Source organism: Ictidomys tridecemlineatus, unplaced genomic scaffold (assembly GCF_052094955.1).
Source record: "Ictidomys tridecemlineatus isolate mIctTri1 unplaced genomic scaffold, mIctTri1.hap1 Scaffold_814, whole genome shotgun sequence".
NCBI lineage: Eukaryota > Metazoa > Chordata > Mammalia > Rodentia > Sciuridae > Ictidomys > Ictidomys tridecemlineatus.
Window position 1 is genome coordinate 12585 of NW_027526075.1, and position 22899 is coordinate 35483.

The 22899-nt window shown below is 38.4% G+C and overlaps 1 pseudogene; it reads right to left on the reverse strand.

Annotated features, from left to right (window-relative positions):
* Positions 1-657: 657 nt before the first annotated feature.
* Positions 658-20925, reverse strand: LOC144374680 (heat shock factor protein 2 pseudogene; annotated as a pseudogene).
* Positions 20926-22899: the final 1974 nt, after the last annotated feature.

The following is a 22899-nucleotide window of genomic DNA, read 5'->3' on the forward strand; positions in this document are numbered from 1 at the left end:
AATAATTTGTCTTCTATCAGCTATTTATGTAATACATTATGTATATGTGTTTCCATGTATATGGAGCTGGAACCATATCAGACAGTGAGTATTTGTGTACACTTTGCCCTTCCTGTTAAACATGAATGAACTCCAAACATAAATGAACTACTTCGAACCAAGTGAGACAAATGAAGTTTTACAAGATACAGGCACTTTATGTTCCCAGTTTTAAAAATAAGCCAAGTGAAAAACACTTAATAAAAATAATTGGAACAGAGAAAGCTTTAGAAGTTCTATCGTTAGTTCTAGTGACTTACACTCAAACTTAGACACCATCAAACAAGCAAAACAAAAATAACTGTTGCTAATGGTCATATCTGTAAAATGAAATCCAAATTACAACTGGAAAAAAATGGCCATCTGAATCCAATTTAAAGATATGCCAATAATGTGCACTGAATTTTGTGTATATCTAGGCAGGTGAGTAACATTTCAAAGCTTTGCAAGAGTGTATGGTTAGTGAGAAAAGCAAAAGGTGCTTTTATTCCACAGTATCTGATTAAACAAAACAAAGCAATTTACAAAAGAAAAGTACCAAATGATACTTTAAAATAAATAGTTCATCATTTTGATGAATATATACATGTTGAGTTTACTTCTTAGGGATTTAACTATCTAAAAGTGCATGTCACTATCCAGAGGTGTAGGAGCAAGTTCACATGAATAAAACTGTGTAGCTCTAGCTTCAGCTTCAATCAATGGCTCCAGGTGAACAAGCTTACTTTGGGTTGTTTCTGGGTACAGGCTGCTATCCAAAAGCTCATCGACTTCTATGAGTTTATCTACAGAGGACATAACTTCTGATGATGATGTTGTACTCCCCTGCTCAACAGCAGAAGCAGGATTCCCATCAAGGAATGCAAGAAGTGAAAAGGCAGTGTACTGGATAAGCTGCCTATTTGGTTTAGACTTCGATTTTCTTCCTTCTTCTGAAACTGATTGAACTACATTGTTCTTGGTAGCTTCTAATCCTTTATTCTCAGATTTTGTATTATTGATGTAATCTGTGGGATTCATCTGCACATAACTAGTGAAAAGATCAACCAGGAGATCTGGGTCTTTGTTAAACTGTCTTCCTGACAGCATAGCTTGGAAGTCCTCTAAACTACAATAAATACTGTCAAGATAATCCAACAGTTCAACCTTTCCCAAAAGATTAATGTTATCATTCAAAATGGAATCCATCATGGTCACAGGATCTTCTATGGACAGACAGGATGAACCATTTATCTGGACAGCACTAGACATGAGAGGGTTGATGCCACCACTGCCTGAACCTAGGGATTTTCTGGCTGGTTCACTCAGATCTCCACTCTGAATGACAGCTGCATACTCATCATCATTGTCATCTTCAAAAATGACAATATCAGGGTACTGGCTACAGTTGGAGGGATCAGATATAACATCCTCATTAGTTTCTGGAATAACTAGGATATTTTCTTCATCCACATTATCATCAGTAACATCATAAATAATGCTGTCATCTGAAATCCACTCTCCTGTCTTTAAACTTTCAGTCCTACTGTGTGGAACTTTATGATAATGATTAACTGGTTCTTTATGTGCTGAAATAAATTCTTCTGGGCTCCATTAATGTTCAGAAGTAGAGGCCTTTTGCGCTTTAAACTCACAAGTTTGTTATTCTGAACCAATGTCACAATAAATTGGAGAATCTTTCCAATAACTTGTTGCTGCTGTGCATGCTTTGCTTTTAATTCAGACACCTTGTTCCAAAGGGACTCATTCTCAATTTTTAATTCTGAAAGTCTGGACTCAGTTGTTTCCTGTTTTACTTGAACCTTCTGAGCACTACTTATAATTTTTGTTAAATCTTCTTGGCGAATTTTATTTTCCTCTGGTTTTGAAAATGAAAACTTCCTTTTAATGTCCTCCAACAAGTCATCCCGGCTTTGTTTAAAGAAAGGATGCTGAAATTTGAGAGGACCATCTCTTTCCTGCTTTATTATTCCAGAGTCAATATGTACTACTTTACGAAAACCATGCTCTCTCCTTTGTGCCCTGTTGAAGTCACTCTAAGGAGAGTCGTTTCTCCAGCATGGCAGGAACCACTTCATTTGGGAGCCTTCAGCAGCTTGCAGAAATGTCCGTGTATACTGGAAAATCTGAAAACTTTTTTCCTCCAATTTGTCTTGACTTGGCAGGACAAAGGGTCACTTTCACCAGTCACACTTTGCCCCAAATTTTGTTCTCCTAGGTTCAAGCATTCTCTTGAACTGGAAATCCAACAGTGTTTGCACCAGCTGCTTGAAACTTTATATATTCAATTAGTTCTCAGGGTGCACTCTCTCCTTTGTGCCCTGCTGAAGTCTTTCTAAGCAGAGGTGTTTCTCCGGAATGGCAGGAACAACTTCATTTGGGAGCATTCAGCAGCTTCTCATGCTCTTCCTCCCTACCCCATTTTGAGTCACCCCCCCCCCCGCAAGGCAGAGAAGACATTCCGCACTTGGGGGGGGGGATTGGCTAACTTCACTTAGTATTATCTGCACTAATGCCATCCATTTCCCTACAAATACCATGAACTTATTATTTTTTAGTGCTAATATTCCATTGTGTATAAATGCCACATTTTTTTATCCATTCATCCAGTGAAGGAAATCTAGGTTGGCTCCACAGTCTATCTATTGTGAATTGTGCTGCTGTAAAAATGGATATGGCTGTGTCCCTGTAGTATGCTGTTTTTAAGTCCTTTGGGTATAGACTGAGAAGAGGAATATCTGGGTCAAATGGTGGTTCCATTCCCAGCTTCCCAAGGAATCTCCATACTGCTTTCCATATTGGCTGCATCAATTTGCAGTCCCACCAACAATATATGAGTGTACCTCCCCCGCCCTCCCCCTCCCCCCCTCCCCCCCTTCCGCATTCTCGCCAGCACTTATTGTTGTTTCACTTCATAATGGCTGCCATTCTTACTGGAGTGAGATGGTCTCTTAGAGTAGTTTTAATTTGCATTTCTCTGATTGCTAGAGATGGTGAGCATTTTTTTGTATATTTGTTGATTGATGGTATATCCTCTTCTGAGAAGTGTCTATTCAGGTCCTTGGCCCATTTGTTATTTGTTATCCTTGGGTTATTTGTTTGTTTGTTTTTTGGTGTTTAATTTTTTGGAGTTCTTTGTATTCCCAAGAGATTAGAATTCTATCTGATTGTGAGGGGTAAAAATTTGTCGCCAGGATGTAGGCTCTCTATTCACCTCACACATTATTTCTCTTGCTGAGAAAAAAACTTTTTAGCTTAAATTCGTCCCATTTGTTGATACTTGGTTTTAATTCTTGTGCTATAGGTGTCTTATTAAGGAACTTGAGGCCTAACCCCAGTGATGGAAATTAGGGCCAGCTCTTTCTTCTATTAGATGCAGAGTCACTGGTTTGATTCCTAGATCTCTGGTCTACTTTGAGTTAATTTTTGTGCATAGTGAGAGTTAGGGATTCAATTTCATTTTGTTCCATATGGATTTCCAGTTGTCGAAGCACCATTTGTTGAAGATGCTATCCTTTCTCCATTGCATGCTTCTAGCACCTTTGTCTAATATAAGGTAGTTGTAATTTTGTGGGTTGGTCTATCAGCCTTGGTGCCAGTACCATGCTGTTTTTGTTACTATTGCTCTGAAGTATAGTAACCATCTGGTATAGTGATACCACCTGTTTCACTCTTCCTGCTTAGAATTGCTTTAGCTATTCTGGGTCTCTTATTTTTCCAGATGAATTTCATAATTGCTTTTTCTATTTCTGTGAGGAATGCCATTGGGATTTGACCAGAATTGCATTGAATCTGTAAAGTCCTTTTGGAAATATGGCCATTTTAATAATATTAATTCTGCCTATCCATGAGCAAGGTAGACTGCCAGATTGTATTTGAAAGAAAACAACAAGAACAATAACATTTTGCTCTCTCCAGAAACTTATCTCGTAGGCAAAGTCATGCATAGACTGAAAGCAAAATGATACAGCAGGGGTTGGGGTGGGGGGTGTTGGGAGGGATGACTAACATTCATATGGATCTTGTTAACAAGAAGAGGTTTCTATCCTCATATCAGATAAAGTGGACTTCAAGTTAAAGTTAACTTGAAGAGAATTACAGATTTATTACAGAATAAAGAAGGCCATTTCATGCTGGGGTTGTACTCAATGTTAGAGTGCTTGCCTTGCAGGGATGAAGTGAGGCACTGTCTTTGATCCTCAACACCATATTTAAAAAATAAATAAAATGAAGGTATTTTTAAAAGAAGCCATCTTTATGTCCCATTTACTGTTTATGGGACATATAAATCATCAAGACATAACAATCTTAAGTATGCATGCCCCCAAACAATGAGGCATCTACATACATCAAACAAGCCTTCACAATTTCAAGTTTCCAGTAGATTAAAATACAATAATACTGGGTGACCCTTAAATTGTTGTCTCACCACTCAATAGATCTTCCAAACAAAAAATTTTTAAAAAGCTATACAACTAAAAAATACAATTAATTATTTAGACTTAGCAGACATATATGGGATATTTCATTCATCAATAAATAAATACACTTTTTTTCTGAAGAGCACATTGATCCTCATTTAAAATAGACTATGTCTTAGGTAACAAATAAATGCTTCCAAATACTAAATATAGAGATAATACCTTCCATTTTACCAGAACATAGTGGGATAAAATTAGAAATAAAGATAAAGTTAAAAATATATTTATTATAACACCTGGAAACTAAGTAATACACTTTTTCGTTACCAATAAATAATAGAAAATAGCAGGGAAGTGATTTTAAAAAATACTTGAGATAAGTGAAAATAGTGACAAAATATAATGGGACACTATATTTTGTTCTAAGAGGAAACTACATTGCATTGAGCTCATTCACTGAAAGAAAAGAAAGTCATCATATAAATTGCCTAGCATTACATCTCAAACCTCTAAAAAATAAGAACAAAATAACACAAAAAAAACAGAAGACAGAAAATAATTAAAATCAGAACCAAAATTAATGAAACAAAAAATATTCAAATAATCAATGAAACAAAATTTTGTACTTTGAAAAAATAAAGTTGATAAATGTTTAGCCAAGCTAACAAAGAAAAAAAGAAATAAAATACAAATTATGAAAAATTGTGACAAAAAAGGAAAATCACCATGAATATCAGTGAAATATCGATGATAATCAGAAACTACTTTGAAAATCTATACTAAAAAGAAAAACTATGATATTGATAACTTTCTAGACATATGATCTACCCAAATTGAAGTAGGAAGACATAGAAAATTTCAACAGATCAATTTCAAGCAATGAAATTGAAGATGTCATAAAAAGCCTACCAACAAAGAGAATCCCAGGACAAGGCCAATACTCAGCCAAGTTCTACCAGTCTTTCCAAGAACTTACACCAATATTGCTCAAACTCTCCCATAAAATAGAAAAGGAGGGAACCTTCCAAACTCATTCTGTAAAGCCAGTATGACCCTGATACCAAAACCAGCAAAGACATCTCAAGGAAAAGAAACTTCAGACTCATATTCCTGATGAACATACATGCAGAAATTCTTAATAAAGTACTGGCAAATTGTATATGAAAACATATTAAAAGGATATTGCACCATGAAGGGTTTATTCTAGAAATGCAGGGTTGTTTCAACATACAAAAACCAATCATAAAATTCACCGCATGAATACACTTAAAGAGTGCAACCAAATCACATTGATACAAGGTGTTATCTGTGCTATGTGCCATTAAACACATATTTGATTTATGAATCTTCTGTTCCAGGCATTGTTACCAGTCATGATATTTACTCTCTCACTTATTCACTTATTAAAGTGAATTTCCCATTCAAAAGTCCAAAAAAAAGAAAGAAGCAGTTATTATAATAGTGTGTGTGATGGATATAACTGGAATTGAATATATTTTAACTGAGTTTTGAAATGTTTGTAGAATTTTGAAAATTAATCCATACCTAAAATGTGACATGCAATTACCTAAAGTCTGGATACTATTTTATCTCCATTTCCTACTGAGAAAGGATATCAACTATAGCTTTTATTAAGAAACCGAGCATAGAAATTTCATATGCACATAGAAATTTATAAGGAAATGAGATTTTAGCAAATGGAGTGCTGATGAATCTACAAGGAGATAATTATGAAAATATTAGCCAATAAAATACATGGATTTTGTTTGCTCATGGAATTAAAGTGCCAAATCCTGCTCTCTTAGATCCTACCATATTGATTCTGTTTGAAACTGATACTCTTCTAACAATCTAGCATATTTTCTGCTGGCTCATGCTGCCATATTTTCACGTTTGTTTTATAATACTCTATTCCTTTCAGAACACTTCATGTCCACTCTCCAGAAAAACTTTCTATAAATTCAAGTTGCCTGAGATAATTAATAGAAGATACCTGGCTCTTGCTTGATGTTCATTTGTATTTCCCTATCCATAAGCATCTTCACAGAATGTGCATGCTTTTCACCTGCATGGAAAATGAACTTGTTCCTGCTACTAAAATTTTTAAGTGTAGAGCAATATTTATTGCATCCATAATGCATGTTATGGATTACTGTATTTGCATAATGTGTCATTTGTAAATGGAGCAGAGAATTCTAGTTCTCTACTTTTGATCTGGGCATACTGTGTTGTATTTATCAAAATCCCTAGTACTTAGTTCTGATGATAAGATTCAGTTTTCTACACAGGAAAATGTGTAGATGTAACATGTTCCACTGCCAGGCATAGCCAAACAAATACCTGTACTACTAATTTCTTTTTGTTTTTATAGCCAGAGTTTCTCTGAAAGCACTATATTTATGATGACAAAGTTTGTGGAGACAAGTGCATGGAGTACTGTATACATGGCATACATTAAGGCTGTCTGAGTGGCAAACCATTCCCCCATGCTAGGCATGTGAATGGCAAACCTCTTACCCTGTAAACACAGCCCTGGGTGTGAGACCACGTGTTGTAGTCCCTGAGCTTGCTCCATGGCCAACTCCTTGATTGGTCACTGCAGGGACAGTTGGCCAGCAATTGTATTGGTGGTTCTTGTAATCTGCTTAGCTACTGCCTGAGTATATATACATGGTAACTGCACAATAAAATTAGACCTGCTTGCTGCTTGGTCTCTGGAGGTCTTGATTAGCAACTCTGCAGCCACACTCTCCTCTATCCAGTTCCAAGGACCTCCTCACTGAACAAGAGAAAGCCTATGAAAAATTTATCTTCTATCTCAGTCCATGAATCATGAATTATAACATGGAGGACAATTGTAATATCCACCTGTGATTCTACTCTGAATTTTTACTTAAGAAAGATTCCTCTTGATCATTGTTATTTCCTGGGCTGTTCTAATAAAACCATAGAGCAATGTTTTGTTTTGTCTTGTCTTTGAGAGGCAAATAATCTGAACTGATACATAATTAGATGATTATGATAGATTTAAATGTATCTCTTCCTACACTATTTTTCTGTTTGATGTGTGTGTTTCATTTGTAAACACATGGATATGGATAGGTGTATGTGTTTTGCATTTCTCAGATTATGATCTATAACATCTTGAACATGTATTGATTTTATTGAAGTTGAATGAAGATAATCTCACTCTCCAAGCCTTTCTATGGGACCATCAGGAAATGCCAATGCCCCAGAGATTGTTGGAAATTACAGATTAAATACTCAAACTTTTACTTAATGTATAAGATTGTCCTCCATAATTTGCAAAATTTCCTTTTGAAATGATTCTGTTGGCCCTGATCTATCCACCAGCATCACTGAACAATGCTTCAGTCTCAGAGGAGTGGTTTGTCTACTGTTAAACTCAGTATTGACCAATACTATTTCATTTCCCATAAAAATCCAAATATTATCTCCTCACATTAGCCACCACAGTTAAACAATGTTTGTGAGTGCTTGTGTATGTGTCATTTGTTCTTTACATTTTACTAAGAGCCTCACATTTTCCATCTAACAAAACAATTAGTATCTGCTCCTAAATATATAACCTTTATATGATTTTACATTCATCGCTACATAACCTATTTAAAGAGTATATTTTTCCAATGTTCCTTCATGTCTAGGATCCACCTTCATCTTTATTAAAAGGAAAAAGAATATTAGAAATTGTATGCCATCATTTATTTTCTAAATTCCTGTAGGAGAATTATAATAAAAAGAAAACGTAATTGTTAAAGAAAATTAGCCTAGACCCACCACTATGTCTTTGACATAAATATGATGTGTAGATGGTCTAAGCCCAAAGTCAGAGAAGAGACATGAATCATCTAAATCTTCTCTTTACTCTCAGTTTGGGCCCTCAGGAACTGTATATCAAAATATCCCTTTCTCCCTTCTTCCCTTCTTCAGTAGTTTCTCTTCCTCTTTTTCTCTATATCTTCTACCCTCCTCTGCAACTAACTTAAAATTTTCTCTTCTCCCTTTTCCAAAGGCAGTTTCTGGTTATCGTAGAAGTTTATAGTCACCCATAAAAGCTGCCAACACATACCCATTGACTTTTTTTTTTTTACACACTGGGAGGTGAAAGTTTTTTGAGATATTTTTTCTTTTTCTTTTGTTTTGTTATGGGCCCCTGAGACTGTGTGTCATGTAAGAAATGTTTCTCTTATGGGAACTGTCTCTGTACCCATCAAGAGTCACTTAGCATAGAATGTTTAGCAACACAAAATGGCAATTCTTATACAATGGAATTGTTCTCTTTTTGGTTCTCATTGTTTTGGACACTGTACCCTGTCAGAGAATGATTGTCTAAACATCAGTAACTACTCTTTAACTTGTACTCAACTAAGGTCATTTTGACCCATTTTCTCCTTCTGCTTATGATTTTAGATCTCATGATGTTTGTTTATGGTTTTGAATCATAGTAACAACCACTTATAATTAATGTGATTTTGGACTATAAATGTGTGCCCTAACTCTTGGAGGGGCTCAAAGGGTGCAGACTTGCAGCCTGTCCCTTGGCCTGCCAGCTAGTGGATCCAGATGATTGGCTGGTGAAGAAAAATGGTTCTGTCTCTTGCTTTAAGAGCTACTTGGTGATTGATTGCAATCTCACCATAGCATTTTGGAAGTCCCAGCAAGATGATGGGGCTTTGACTCCATGGGAATCTTGGATCCTTTGAAGAAGAGAAAGAAACCCTCCCTTTCTAGTTGTGGGAGCTTTCTGCTTTGCAAGGGTTGGGATCCGAAGTGACCAATGATGAGCCCACCCATGAAAGAATTTATGATGTGGCTCACGCCTGTAATTCCAGAGTCTTATGTGGCTCATACCTGTAAATCCAGAAGCTTTGAAGGAAGACAAAACTGCATATGTTGGAAGGTAGCTTTGTTCCTTCCATTTGTCTTGATTGTAATTCCTTAGTAGTTCTGAGCACCTGATTGTAAATCTTTCAAGATGTATCAGGGGCTCTCCTCTGGGGGTGTATCAAGTGCTTGTTTGTAAATCTTTCAAAGAATATTAAGTGCTTTATTGTAATGCCCAAGGTACATCAAGTGACCAGAAACCTCACAAGGCTCAGGTTAAGAACCAGTGAACTGCAATAAATAGACCATGACAGCAGTCTGGAGACTGGGATCCAGTAGAGGAAGGAGAGAGTGTTTTTCTCGATTTTTTTCTTATCTTGTTTGTTGTTTGTCCCTTATTTGTTTGTTTGTGATAATCTCTACCTTGGTTTGTTTCTAATGTGTTTTTTTTTTTTCAAATTGCTCTAGAAAGAAACTTTCCTTTTCTTTTGACAGATCTGACCCATCAGCCACTTGGTGACCCACCACCCTCAAACTCAAGTCACACTCAGTGCCCTGTTGAATTCTTTTTTTTTAACCTTACTTTTATTTCTGCCTGTTGTTTTAATTGTTAGCATTGTCATGGAAAGGGGGAATGTAGATTTTTAAGATTTCCAAAGTCATCAGAAATGTCAACACAATATTTAGTTAAGTTACTTAATGTCATTTGACTTTTGTAAAATATCTTTTTATTGGCATGATCACTTTATATTAGCTTACATTGATCAAGCCTACCTGTATAGAAAGTTAGAAAGATCTGTAGGCCTTAAACTGACTAAAAACTTCTGACTCTGGCAGTTTCTCTTGATAGGTATCAGGCATTTCTTTATAAGAATATCTCTTGTCATGTCTCTTGTCACCTCCAGTCTTATTTATTCTAGGAGGACTAATGTAAGTGTACATCTTAAGTTACATCAAAATAACTATTGTTTTTTTTACATGCCCAGGAATGTCTATGTTTTGACTTTTAACTATTTTTGCTAGGTGTTTAAAATCAAGCTGATCAAATTGACCTTGCTTCTACCCATTGTTAACAATCACCTGAGTTCCCTTGTGGGGGGCTCACTCTGGGGGAACTTGTGAGCAACACTTTAGCTTCACTAGTGCCATCTGTGTTAGGATGGGTCAAGGTTTCACTGACATGTGGCTTCCTTGGAAGCATCAGAGATGTCTCCCCTTTCCAATGACCCTCCTCATGATCCTCGTCTTTTGCAGTATGTTCACTGATTGGCTGTCTTTTTAGGGTCCAGTACTAAAAAATTGCTAAAGCTCAACATCTAAGTTGATGTGTTTTATATATTAAAATTTCTGTCACTAATTTGAACTTTCAAATTCCACATCTGATACCAAAATTAGAGAGAGGTGATATGTATTTAACAAAAGAAAATTTTCTATGTCTAGTGATACAGAATTATTCAATCTCACCAATGGTGAGAATGGCAGTACCAGAGAACATGGAGCTCAGAAACATTAGCTTGACCATAAAATTCAGAATTGATTTTAATAGTCCCTTATATGAATATGGTAAAATTTTGTTATAAATACTGAATTTATGTGTACATAAAAACAGACAAAGAAGTATAAAAATTATAATTAGAAAAAATAATGTAAATTTTCAAGAATTTTAAAAGTAGAAATACCATGAGAGCTGGACAGAGTAAAGCATAAAATGTTAATTTTTAAATTTCTAATGTCAGGATTTAATTTATAGTTAGAATGAAACTTAATACTATACCTATTTCAGCATTTTAAATCTGTATTCTAAACTACAGGGGAGATTTTAAGTATTTTTTTAAAGAGAGAGAGAGAATTTTTTAATATTTATTTTTTAGTTTTCAGTGGGCACAAGATCTTTATTTTACTTTTATGTGGTGCTGAGGATTGAACCCAGCACTCTGCACATGCCAGGTGGGTGCGCTACCGCTTGAGCCACATCCCCAGCCCCAGATTTTAAGTATTAATAAACTAGTCTCCATGAAACATTTGAAGTCCAACAAAACTAATCTCAGATTCACTTTGTTTTTAAGTTGTTGATGGGCTTTTATTAAAATTTCATTTGTGGTGTTAAGGATCAAACCCAGTGCCTCACACATGTTAAGCAAGTGCTCTACCACTAAGCCATAATCCCAGCCCCTCAGATTCATTTTTCTGATATGTTTAATAATTATTAAATTTTATGATTTAGATATAGTATGATTCAATTTTTGCACAAATATAAAAAGAATATAGAAAAATTTTAATTTGGAAAAAACAATAGAACATGAAAAAGAGCAATTTCCAGATTTTAGAAATGTTGGTTGTGAAGAAGAAACAAGTAAGGAGTTAATAAGGAGGCTTTTTCAAGGTGACAGAATAGAGGATGTTGCTTTCCTGGCTTTCAATGAAGTGAAACCAAGAAAGCAGACAGGGAGCTTCTTAGCAAGGTGGGTGGAAAACAACAACAAAAAAGTAGGGGACTTTACTGGAATTCAAAACTGGACATTCAAAGCAGATCAGGAGCTCAGGATATCAGATATAGTGAAAAAGAAGGAGAAGGAGGAGGGTGGGGGGAAAGGAGGAGGAAGAGGGGGAGGAGAAAGGGAAATCCCCAGCCACACAGCCACTGCCACAGTGTCCCTCTGTGAGCATAGTAAAGAGATAAGAGAATTAAAGGAAAAAGCATTTTGGAGAGGCCCAAGGCATGTCTGGGTACAGAGCATTTAGAGATAAAGGACATTTCCTGGGAAACCTGAAAGATAAACTGCACAGTATCCATGTGAGGAAAAAGAAGTTGCCATGTCTCCAATGAAGCAGGTGGAGAAAAAGGAAAGAAAAAAATTTTTCAGCAGCCATATGGGGACTGGCAGCAGAGGGGGCCAATTCCTGGAAAAAAAACTGAGTGTGGCCCAAAATATAGACACAGTAAACACACATTGCACAACATAGTGTGCTTTAATGACCAGGAAAAAAATCAAACTTGGAGGGAGGTTTACACAGGAAACAACTGAATATGGAAACCCAGTGGGTTCTACCCCTTATCCTCTTCCGATCTGACACTGCTTGAAGGACAGGGATGGGAGAGATTGTTTGGAGACTAAACCTGAGACCAGAAAATGTGGGTCTGAAGTTAGTGTAAGAGACTGAGAACTGTGTCCCACACCACATGAGTGAAACCCAATGGAGCTTGCTGAGGTACATTCTTCTAGCATGAACCATTAAGTACTGAAATACAATGATTTATTTGTATTTAAAAATCTCAAGATTTTTAAAATTTTTATTTCACATATATTTTTATCCTTTTTTCCTTGATTGTTTTATTCTGCTAACAGCCAAGTTCTCTTGTTCTCCCTTTCACTCTTCCTTTAATGTTTTACTCCTCCTTCTCTCCTCCTCAATCATAATCATCACATCCTATATCACTTCTGTTCTCACCCTGCCCACCATTTGAAATTATAAACTCTTTTTGTAAAATTGCTATTTTTATGTAGACAATAACATATCATTTCTGTTTATTGTGATAATTAACACTGTAGGTGTGATAGTAAAAATTATTTGGCTTGCTGTATATTATTTGCATTGGTTGTTATTATTTGTCCCCCCCAAACAGTGGGGTCCCTGGAAACCTTCAGGGACACTATAAGATCACAAGATAAAGACTTCACTGCCTCATATCTATACCGTTAGATGGATAGACACACAAAAAACATGAAAAAAAGGGAATAAATTGCCCCAAACAAACCAAGATACTCCAATAATAGAATTCATTGACACCACAGTGGAAGAAATATCAAAGAAAGAGTTTAGAATGTACATAGTTAAACTGTCTGCAAAGTAATAAAAGGTATAAGAAATTAAATCAGAGAGAAAACACAGGAAGTGAAAGATCACTTCAGTAATGAGGAAGAGATTCTGGAAAAAAAAATAAGCAGAAATCCTCAAAATGAAGAAAAATAAACAAAATTAAATATTCAATAGAAAGTATCACCAACAGACTAGACCACTTGGAAGACAGAACCTTAGGCAATGAAGACAAAATATATAATCTTGAAAATAGAGTTGACCACAGAGAGATGTTAAGAAACCATGAACAGAACTTCCAAGAACTATGGGATAACATGAAAAGATCAAATTTAAGATTTATTGGGATAGATGAAAGCATGGAGATATAAATCAAAGGAATGCACAATCTTTTCTATGAAATAATATCAGGAAAATTCTAAAACCTAAAGAATGAAATGGAAAATCAAATACAAGAGGCATATAGAATCCCAAATGTACAAAATTACAACAGACCCACACCAAGGCACATTATAATGAAAATGCCAAACATTCAGAATAAGGATAGAATTTTGAAGGCCACAAGAGGAAAATATCAGATATAGGGGGAAAACATTACAGATCTCAGTTGATTTCTAACTCACACTCTGGAATAACATATATATCAAGCTCTGAAAGAAAATGGATACCAACCAAGAATCCAGTATCCTGCAAAATTGAGCTTCATATTTGAAGATGAAATAAAAGCCTTCCATGATAAATAAAAATTAAAAGAATTTGCAACTAGAAATCCTGAATTACAGAACATTCTCAACAAATTATTTGAAGCTAAGGTGAAAAAATAGTGAAAAGCAGCAAAGGGAGCAAGTACACTAAAGGAATAATCAATCAAATGAGAAACTATTTCAAATTAAAAACTAAAAATAAACCAAAATGACTGGGAATACACATCATATCTCAGTAATAACCTTGAGAATTAATGGTCTAAACTCATCCATCAAAAGGGCATATTGGATTAAAAAACAAGACCCCAAAATATCACTCACTGACAGATCACATAAGCAAGCAGGACTTTCTATCCTCGTATCTGATAAAGTGCACTTTAAGCTAATTAGAAGGGACAAAAAATTCATTTCATACTGTTTAGGGGAATCATATACCAATAAGGCATAACAACAATAAATATTTATGTTCTAAACAATGGAGCATCTATGTTACATCAAACAAACCCTTCTCAATTTCAAGAATCAAATAGACCACAACACAATAATATTGGGTATCTTCAACATGCCTCTCTCAGCACTGGATAGATCCCCCAAACAAAACTAAATAAAAAAGATATAGAACTAAAAATTATAATTTATAATTTAGACTTAACAGACATTTATAGAATATTGCACCCATTCATGACTGAATACATTTTCTTCCCAGCAACTCACAGATCCTTCTCTTATATAAATCATGTTATGTAAGTTATCTCATATGTTGGCATACAATTGTGATGTTACATTAGTATATTTTTAGCATCAGTAGGGTTGTTTTCATAGCTCCCTTTCCACTGATATTAATTTTTGAGTGCTTGCTTTTTTCCTTGATTAGACCTTTTTTTATAAAATTTTAGATGTATTATTTCTTCTCTATTTCATACATTTCTGCTCCTACTCTTATTTTTTACTTCCTATTACATAATATGAAAGTAACTTGATTGTTATTCTAGCTACTTTTTGATACAAGTACTTTAAGTTATAAATGTTTGTCTGAATCCTGTTTCATCACAGAAATCCTAATATTTTAAGCTTTTATTATCACTTAATTTAAAACACTTTTATTTACTTTTCTTGTGCTTTCTTCTTTGACCTCTAAGGTATTTATAAGTGTTCCATTTAATTTTGAAATAGTTGACATGTAGGGGGTGGGTTCTATATATCTTAAAGTTATTGATTTCTATGTAATAAATCATGAAGGAAACACAGTCTGAATTATTTCAATTTTTAGAAAAGTAATAGATATGCTTTTTATATTGATTTTACTGAATATGTACATGTCAAAACTGATCAAATTTCCTACTTCATATATATGCATTTTATTGTACTTCAATTTTACCCCAATAAAATTATGGTGGGAAAAATGCACAAAGCTGGGTAATGAACAAAAAAGAAAAGAAAGGTTATGACTGGCCAAAATAAAAGTTAATAAGATAATGCAACTGCATTTATCTACATACATTTACCCAGGTTCATATTGATAAATATTTAGTGTCATTGAAATAAACACAGAGAATAGTGAATGTTGTGGTCCTTATTTGTGTCTCCCCCAAATTCCCAAATTCTTATGTTGAAATTCTGATCACCAATTAGGATGGTATTGGGAGTTGGAGACTTTTGGAGCTGGTGAGCAATGAGCACTGTCCTCAAAGATGAGATTAGTGTTCTTTTGATAGATGCAAATGCAAGATTCTTATGCCTTCTACCATGTAAATACATGGCTGGACTGTGTCACTTATGAAACAAAAAGTTCACCCTTACCAGAACTAACCTCTCAGCATCTTGAATTTGAACTTCTTAGCCTATAGAATGCTAATAAATGTTCATAGTTTGTAAGACAGCTGGTTTTATATTTATAATAGCAGCTATGACATGCTAAAATAATTAGAGAGATGATATTAAATATACTTCATCCTCCTCCATAAAACAAAATACCATCTTCTAAGAAATAAAAGAGTATGGGAGACTGTGATTGTGGCCGTCATGGTCATATGACCCCATTGAAAATCAAATGAAGACAAATACAACACTTGCTTAACATCAGAAGAGGTATGGTCATGAGTAGACAGACTCCTTTCTGCTTTACTCTATAGTGTGGAACAGATGAAAATTTCTCAAAATAAAATTCAGAATGAGTAGAGATAAAGGCATCAAAAAGAGCTGGTGAACAGCTTGGGCACTACAGAGGAAGGTTTGTTTGACTTACTTGAGACACTTTTAATTGCTTCTTTAGTGAAGGGCAAATTATAGTATTAATTTATTCTGGAAAATAATCAGAGTATATTATAATCTTTGGTTTTTCAAAAATGTCTTATTTAATAAAGAACACTGGGCAATTTTACTAATCATGGTAAAAATTACAATTTTTTAATGAAGGGTAAGAAGACCTTTGGTAAAAAATATATAATGAAACTACAAAAATGTGTTTAAGGCTTATAAAGAATAATAATAAAGAGTAGACAGAGAGACAAGGTGCAGAGGCAGGGAAAATAGCAGAGTGGCTCTTTGTCCATGTGGCTACATTTATTTATAACAATAGGTTACATTAGGTCATCAGTACCATAACCACACAATTGTTTAGAGTATCAGTACGTTTGCTTATTCTACAATTACACTTAATAGTTACAATATGCAAAATTAGGAGCTTTGTGCAGTTCTCAAGAAGGTCCATTGTCTGAAGTTACTGTTAGGCGGGTAGCTCCAGGAGTTTCCTACCTAAGATTAAGGTCAAAGCTGAAAAGATTCTAGCATGGAGGGCATTACCATAGCAACTGGGCATCCTATGCCTTTGCACAGAAACTCCAGGCACCAAGCATGCCACAGCCATGAAGTCATCAGGGACCCCAGTCCCAAAAGACAGAACCCCTACAAAGTTTGGCATTATAAAATTCCTTTCATGAGCATTTACCCTCAATTGCATTGATGGTGGCAGGAATGCACCATTTAATGTAAATCATAGTCTTTTGCAATATTTATAAATTGGATCTCATAAATTACTGTATTGTTTTGCATGTTTTGAAAGCAACCAAAGTTTTGTTTCCATTGTGTTACCCCCAAAATTGTAAACCTGACAGTTTATGTATTCCCATCAAAAGGGACTCTCTCAATTAGCTACTAACTTATCCAGTGTGCCACCTTTCATTTCCCAAGGCTACAAAGGTGTTGTCCTATTAGGGCCACTGGCCACATCATATCAAACATTATTTTTTTCATATGATAACTCATCTTCAGTTGAGAAATTCCAAACATTGTCTATCTGTCTTCATGACAGATAGACAATCTGTAAAATACCATATAATCAGTCAATATTTTTAATAAAATTAAACATATATATATAAATATTAAAACACAATACCTTTCATATTAGGAGGAAAATTCCAAGCTTTAAAAGGGGTAAAGGGATTAAAGGGACAGAATGACAGTAATAGGATTCAGCAGTTCTGTTTGGGATTGGCATCTCTGATGATTTCATGGCTGTGGCATGCTTAGCTGCTGGGAAAGTTTTTGTGCAAAGGTACAGAATGCCTACCTGCTAGAAAAACTTCTGTGTAAAGACACAGGATGCCTAGCTGCTGTAGCAATTCCCTGCATGAGGAGGCTGTATGCTACATCTTATCAGCCTAGACCTTGATCTCAGGCACACAGCTCCTGGAATAAAGAAACTCTCTTATTAGACAACCACAATGTTTTACCAAGCTCTGCTGCACCTGAACCTGTCCACAAAACAGTAATTTTAAACAATGGACTTTCTTGAGAGTTCACAAAACTCCTAACATGGCATATTTTAACTGAGGAATGTAACTGAATATGTCACTGAGGAATAAGCTGCATAATGTTGCTAACTCTGTAACCTGCCTAATGACACAATAATGTACTACTGATGCCAGTGACCTAATTAACCTATTGATATAAATAAAGCTGGCTGGTTGGACAACAATCCACTCTAACTTTTTGGTCATTCTGCCATCCTGCAATCCTGCCACTTTGCCTCTGCATCTTGCTTCTGTCTCCTTTTCCTTTCTTTACACCCCATGCAATAGGATCACCTGAATGTAGCCCAGTCAGAAGGATGCTTTTCTATGCACAGAACCCCTACTCTGGGATTATGACCAGAGAAACCTAGCCAAGGAATTGGGCATTTCCAAGTCCAGGATCCAGGTGTGGTTTCAGAACCAGAGGACTCAATAGGTAAGACAGAGTGAAGGGAGTTCTGTCAAGGACTTGGGACAAGATCAGGGCCATGCAAGGCCTCCAGCTGGCACAAGCCCCCAATTAGGCACCCCAAGAAAGAAAAGAAGGAAGCACACAGCCGTCTCAGAGACTCAAACCAGGATCATGTTGCAAGCCTTTGAAGGCACCCAATTTCCTGGGATTGAGGTCAGGGGGAAACTGGCAGGAGAGATGGGCCTCCCAGAGGGCTGAGTCTTGGTATGGTTCCAGAAACACAGGGCTCAGCACCCAGGCCCCAGAATAGCTGTAACCATGAGGTATACCCCACAGGGGGAAAGGGGAAGCCCAACTGTGACCCTGGGGAACTGGGGGCACTGGTGGTTCCTGCATGGAAGCTAGAAGCCCCCTTCACTGTTCCCCTGGACCTGCTCTCAGATTCTTGGCCACCACTGACCTGACTCCTCACCAATCCCTGGTGCCTTCTGGACTCCAGGATCTCGCTTGGGGCTACATGGACCAGGCAACTATGGGACTGGATATCCAGTCCTCTGGGCCTGAGCCACCAGGACACATTCCTGGCCTCCATCTGCTACCTTCCAGGCTACTCTCCCCAGGTCCCAGCCCAACAAAGGAGCTGCACCATCAACAGACTCCCTGCTGGCCAAAGGGCCAGGAGGACATGCAGGCCAGGCTCTGGAACTGAGGCTCATGGGGCCTGGGGCTGGGTGCCCCAAGGATGGGATGAAATATGTACACCCACTAAAGTCGTCCTTCAGGACCCCTGGACACCCAGAAAACCCTGGGCTTTCTGATGCCTGTGATGCTGGCTTTGCTGCTCCACTCATCTGCACAACTTCATCAGGTAACACCTCCAATCCCTGCTGAAACCTCAGGCTTCTTTAATCAGCTCCTCTCAAGCCCAGACTTTCAGGAACATTTAGGAACCCTTCTAGATCAGAATGAACACAAGGAGCACCCACCAACACCCTAACTACCCCTATGAGAAGACAATTCCAGGCTCTCCTCAACCTATTACAAAACTCACCTGGGCCTCAGGAGTAGCATGTGTTGCAGGTACCTGCACCACACCCTCTACTAACACCCTTCAGGCCTCTCCTTGTCTTGCATGCCCCTTCAGAGGGATGCACAGGCCAGGAATAGATGAAAGCATCTGTTTTAGTCAGCTTTTTCACTGCTGTGACTAAAATGACCTGGCCGGCACAATTGTATAGGAGGAAAGTTTTATTTGGAGCTCACAGTTTCACAGAAGACTGGCTCCATTCCACTGGGCTTCGGGTGAAGCAAAACTTCATGGCAGAAGAGTATGCAAAGGAAGCAGGTCACATGGTGATCGGGAAGCAGACAGAGGTCTACACTTGCCAGATACAAATATGTACCTGAAAGCCACATGCCCAATGCCCCACCTTCTCCAGTGACACTCTACCACTAATTATCACTCAGTTAATCCCTATCAGGGTACTAATTCACTGATTAGGTTAAGACTTTCACAATCAAATCATTTCTCTTCTGAATTTCTTGCATTGCCTCACAGGTGAGCTTTTGGGACATCCACATCCAAACCATAACCCCATCCATCCTGAGGAGCAAGGCCATGGAGAAAGGCAGCTAGCTGCAACAATCCCAAAACCAATGTATGCAACCTTCTCTGGGACTTTTCTGTGGGACCTCTTGCCCTCATGGGGACACACATAGAAGACACCAACCTCTACTCATTGGCTCTGCAAATACGGGTTCCTTGATAAAAACCCTCTGAGTTAGAAACAGAGGCAGGGGAGAAGGATGCTGGGCATGAGAGAGATGGGTCTATGGTTCCCAAAGTTCCAGAGGATCTGCTCCCTTACCCCTCGCTAGTTTGGCTGTATAGTCCAGCAACGCTAGCCAGGGAACTGCTCTCCTCTTTCTCAGTCAGGCATCAAATATATGCCCCACAGGTTCACAGCTCCATCCTGCAAGGACACCTCCCAATTTCCAGGGCTCTGATACCTTCCTGCACTTCTCACCTGCCACCCCCAGCTTCGTGGAAAGAAAAGAGACCTAGGGGTAAGCCAGTAGCCTTTGGTTGAATAGAAATGACTTTGGAGGGGAGGGGGACTCTCTCCCTTGACCTTGTCAGCTGCCTGCCTTCCCTTCATTCCCACAATTCCCAGGGATGTGCATGGGTGCCAGGGGAATCAGGCTGATGCTCCACTTCCATCCCTGCCGCCCCAGGAACCCTGGGTCAAGATGGTGGCCTGCCACCTAGGCGCTCTATTAGCTGGCTCTGGCAAAGCAAGTGCTCCCGCATACCTGTCTCGCCACCTACGCAATTCTAGGGTGAACGAATTTTGAGAAAATTGCACCTCTCTCCTCCACAAGGTGGTCTGCAACCTAGGCGCAGGGGTGGAGGGGGATTTTGATCCCAGGGGCCTTGTGGGTTGGAGAAGGGGGGCGTGGGCCAGGGTCAAGCCTGCTTGGGGATAAGTCAGCAGTACCATCTCCCCTGCCATGGAAGTCTGCCCAACCTAATGGGACCTGGGAGTCACTTCTGCTTCTTCTGGCACCCAGTCCCTGCCTGCCACCTACCTGCAACCGATCCTTTGCACAGGACCCTGGGAAGTCTGCAGGGCTACCTTCAGACTTCAGTTGCTGCCTCTGGAGCCTCTCCCCACCCCCCACCCTCCCCACCCACCCCCCCCACCCACCACCACCCCCGTGAGCCCCTGGCCTAGGATTCCTGACGTTTTTTCTCTCGCAGGGATCTAGCAGCACCCACCTGGCTTTCCAGTTGTATGCTGCCTGCTCACTTCCACGGCATCCCTCTTCAGCAGCCAATTGGTCTTCCTGAACTGCTGCTCCCCGAAATTTCCCGGATCGTGGCCAGTGGGTGCCATCCTGGCCTTCCCATGCTCGTGCCCCGGTCTCCACTTCCTAGTGTGGCCTTTCCTGCCATCAGGCAGCGTTTCCTTCTTTTCCACCACAAGAAACACAAAACACACACTGTTTGCTCGCCAGTGCACCCACCAACTGCAGTGGCCTCTCCTTGAACTCCTCCTCTTTCCGTGGCAATCAACCTCAAGGAGATTCCCACCTGATTGTGGCTGCTTCACCTATTGGGAGCGCCCAGGAGACCATTGGTTGGGACAAAAGCGCTATAGGTACCAATCACTCTGGTTTTCTGCACAGACCAAAAGAACTCTGGAGCGACATTCCCACCTCCCTGTGCTCTCACAGTTCACTCCGTGCCCCATCACCTCATATCCACGAGCTACTTGCTTGGCTATGTACCTGTGTGGCCCAGACTGCCATCTCCCTTGGAAGGGCTTTCTTAACCCACTTCCTCCTCCCTGTGGTTTTCTCTCTTTTCTCTTTCTCTCCTTCTTTTATGCTTCCCTTCTCTGCTGTCTCCTTTGGGTTTTTTCATTCTCTGTTTTCTGTTCTTCCTTTCACCTTCCCTCCCCTTCACCCTCCTTTTCTTCTTCTGCCCTTCCTTCCAGCTTCCCCCACACTTCTCCTGCTGTCTTTTGTGCTTGGAAATCCCTAACATTTTCTGTAGGAAAATGATAAGAAGGAGCTTGAAGTCTCTTCTTTGAGCACTCCCACTCCCCTCACCCCATCTGGATGAGTCTCTCTCTTTTTCCCAACATACCTATACCATCATTTTTCCTGTCCTTTGCACGAACTCTGAGAAAATTTCAGTTCTATTTCAACAGCCAAAGGGTGACATGTCCTTTGGGACTTGGTCTCTTTCTCCATGGTCTGATCTCATCCCCTCTGGGGCTGTTATGTTAATGGGGTTGCCCTGTGTCCCTATGGTGGTGCCCACTGCTGGTTTTCATGCTTTGAGTGTGGCATCCAGTTCCCATAGACATTTCCCAGGAGGTACTTGCCCTGACATTTACCCAAGTTTGGGTCCATGGAGTCTAGGCGTTCCAGGACAGGTGAAGAGGCTGTACAACGTCCATGAGTCTCAGCAAAAATCCTCTCCATCCCTGCTATCTTGGCTACCCCTGGTGCTCAAGCAACCAGAGGACTTGATGTCACCAGGCACCCAGTTGCACCACAAGTTTGGGTTTTAAAGAATTGAGATGCTAATCTTTTCTATATTGCCTGTGCTGCTCTTCCAATCTCCCTCTCCTAAGGTCTTATGGGGAAACCCTCTTACTGTAATTTATTAAGGGCTTTCTCTCTGCTGCCATTCTTCTGCTGGTTTAGAGGGTTTTTCTCTTTCTAACACATTTCCTCCCTCTAATATGTCTGAACCTTTTGGGAGTTTTCCAGCCTGAATTTTTCAAATTTTGTCTCTCTCTGCTCATATGCAATCTTTTCCAACTGGAACTTTCTTTAAAATACATTTATATATTTGTATCTTTTTTACTTTTTTTGTGGATGGAGATATCTCTGTTAGAAGCCTCTCTTTCATCACTCAAAAATTCTTCTGAACATTACTTCATTTAATTTCTTCTACATATTTTCATAAAAATGATCATCCAAAAAACAAATGTTATTATCTATCTTTTCACATTGTTTTAGGGCTGATTTAGTGCTGAATCTTCTCACACTGGATGAACGTGTATTTAATCTTATAAACCTTCTAAAAGTCTCTGCCTGTTAAGAAATTTAATAAATTTCATTACTGAAGTTACTTCTATCCCTACCCCATCTTCCCAGCTGAACTGCCTGCTGTCTTATCTGGATTACAGTATCTCATGAGTATGTCTACAATTCTTCTTTGTTTTGGGAGAACATAAAACTTCTTGCTTATTCTTTGTCACTTTCATCAGGGATTATGATTCCTGCTTAAAATTTATGTGAGATTCACACAGTAATATTCTGGTTCTCAAAACAATTCTATACTTAAGTAAATA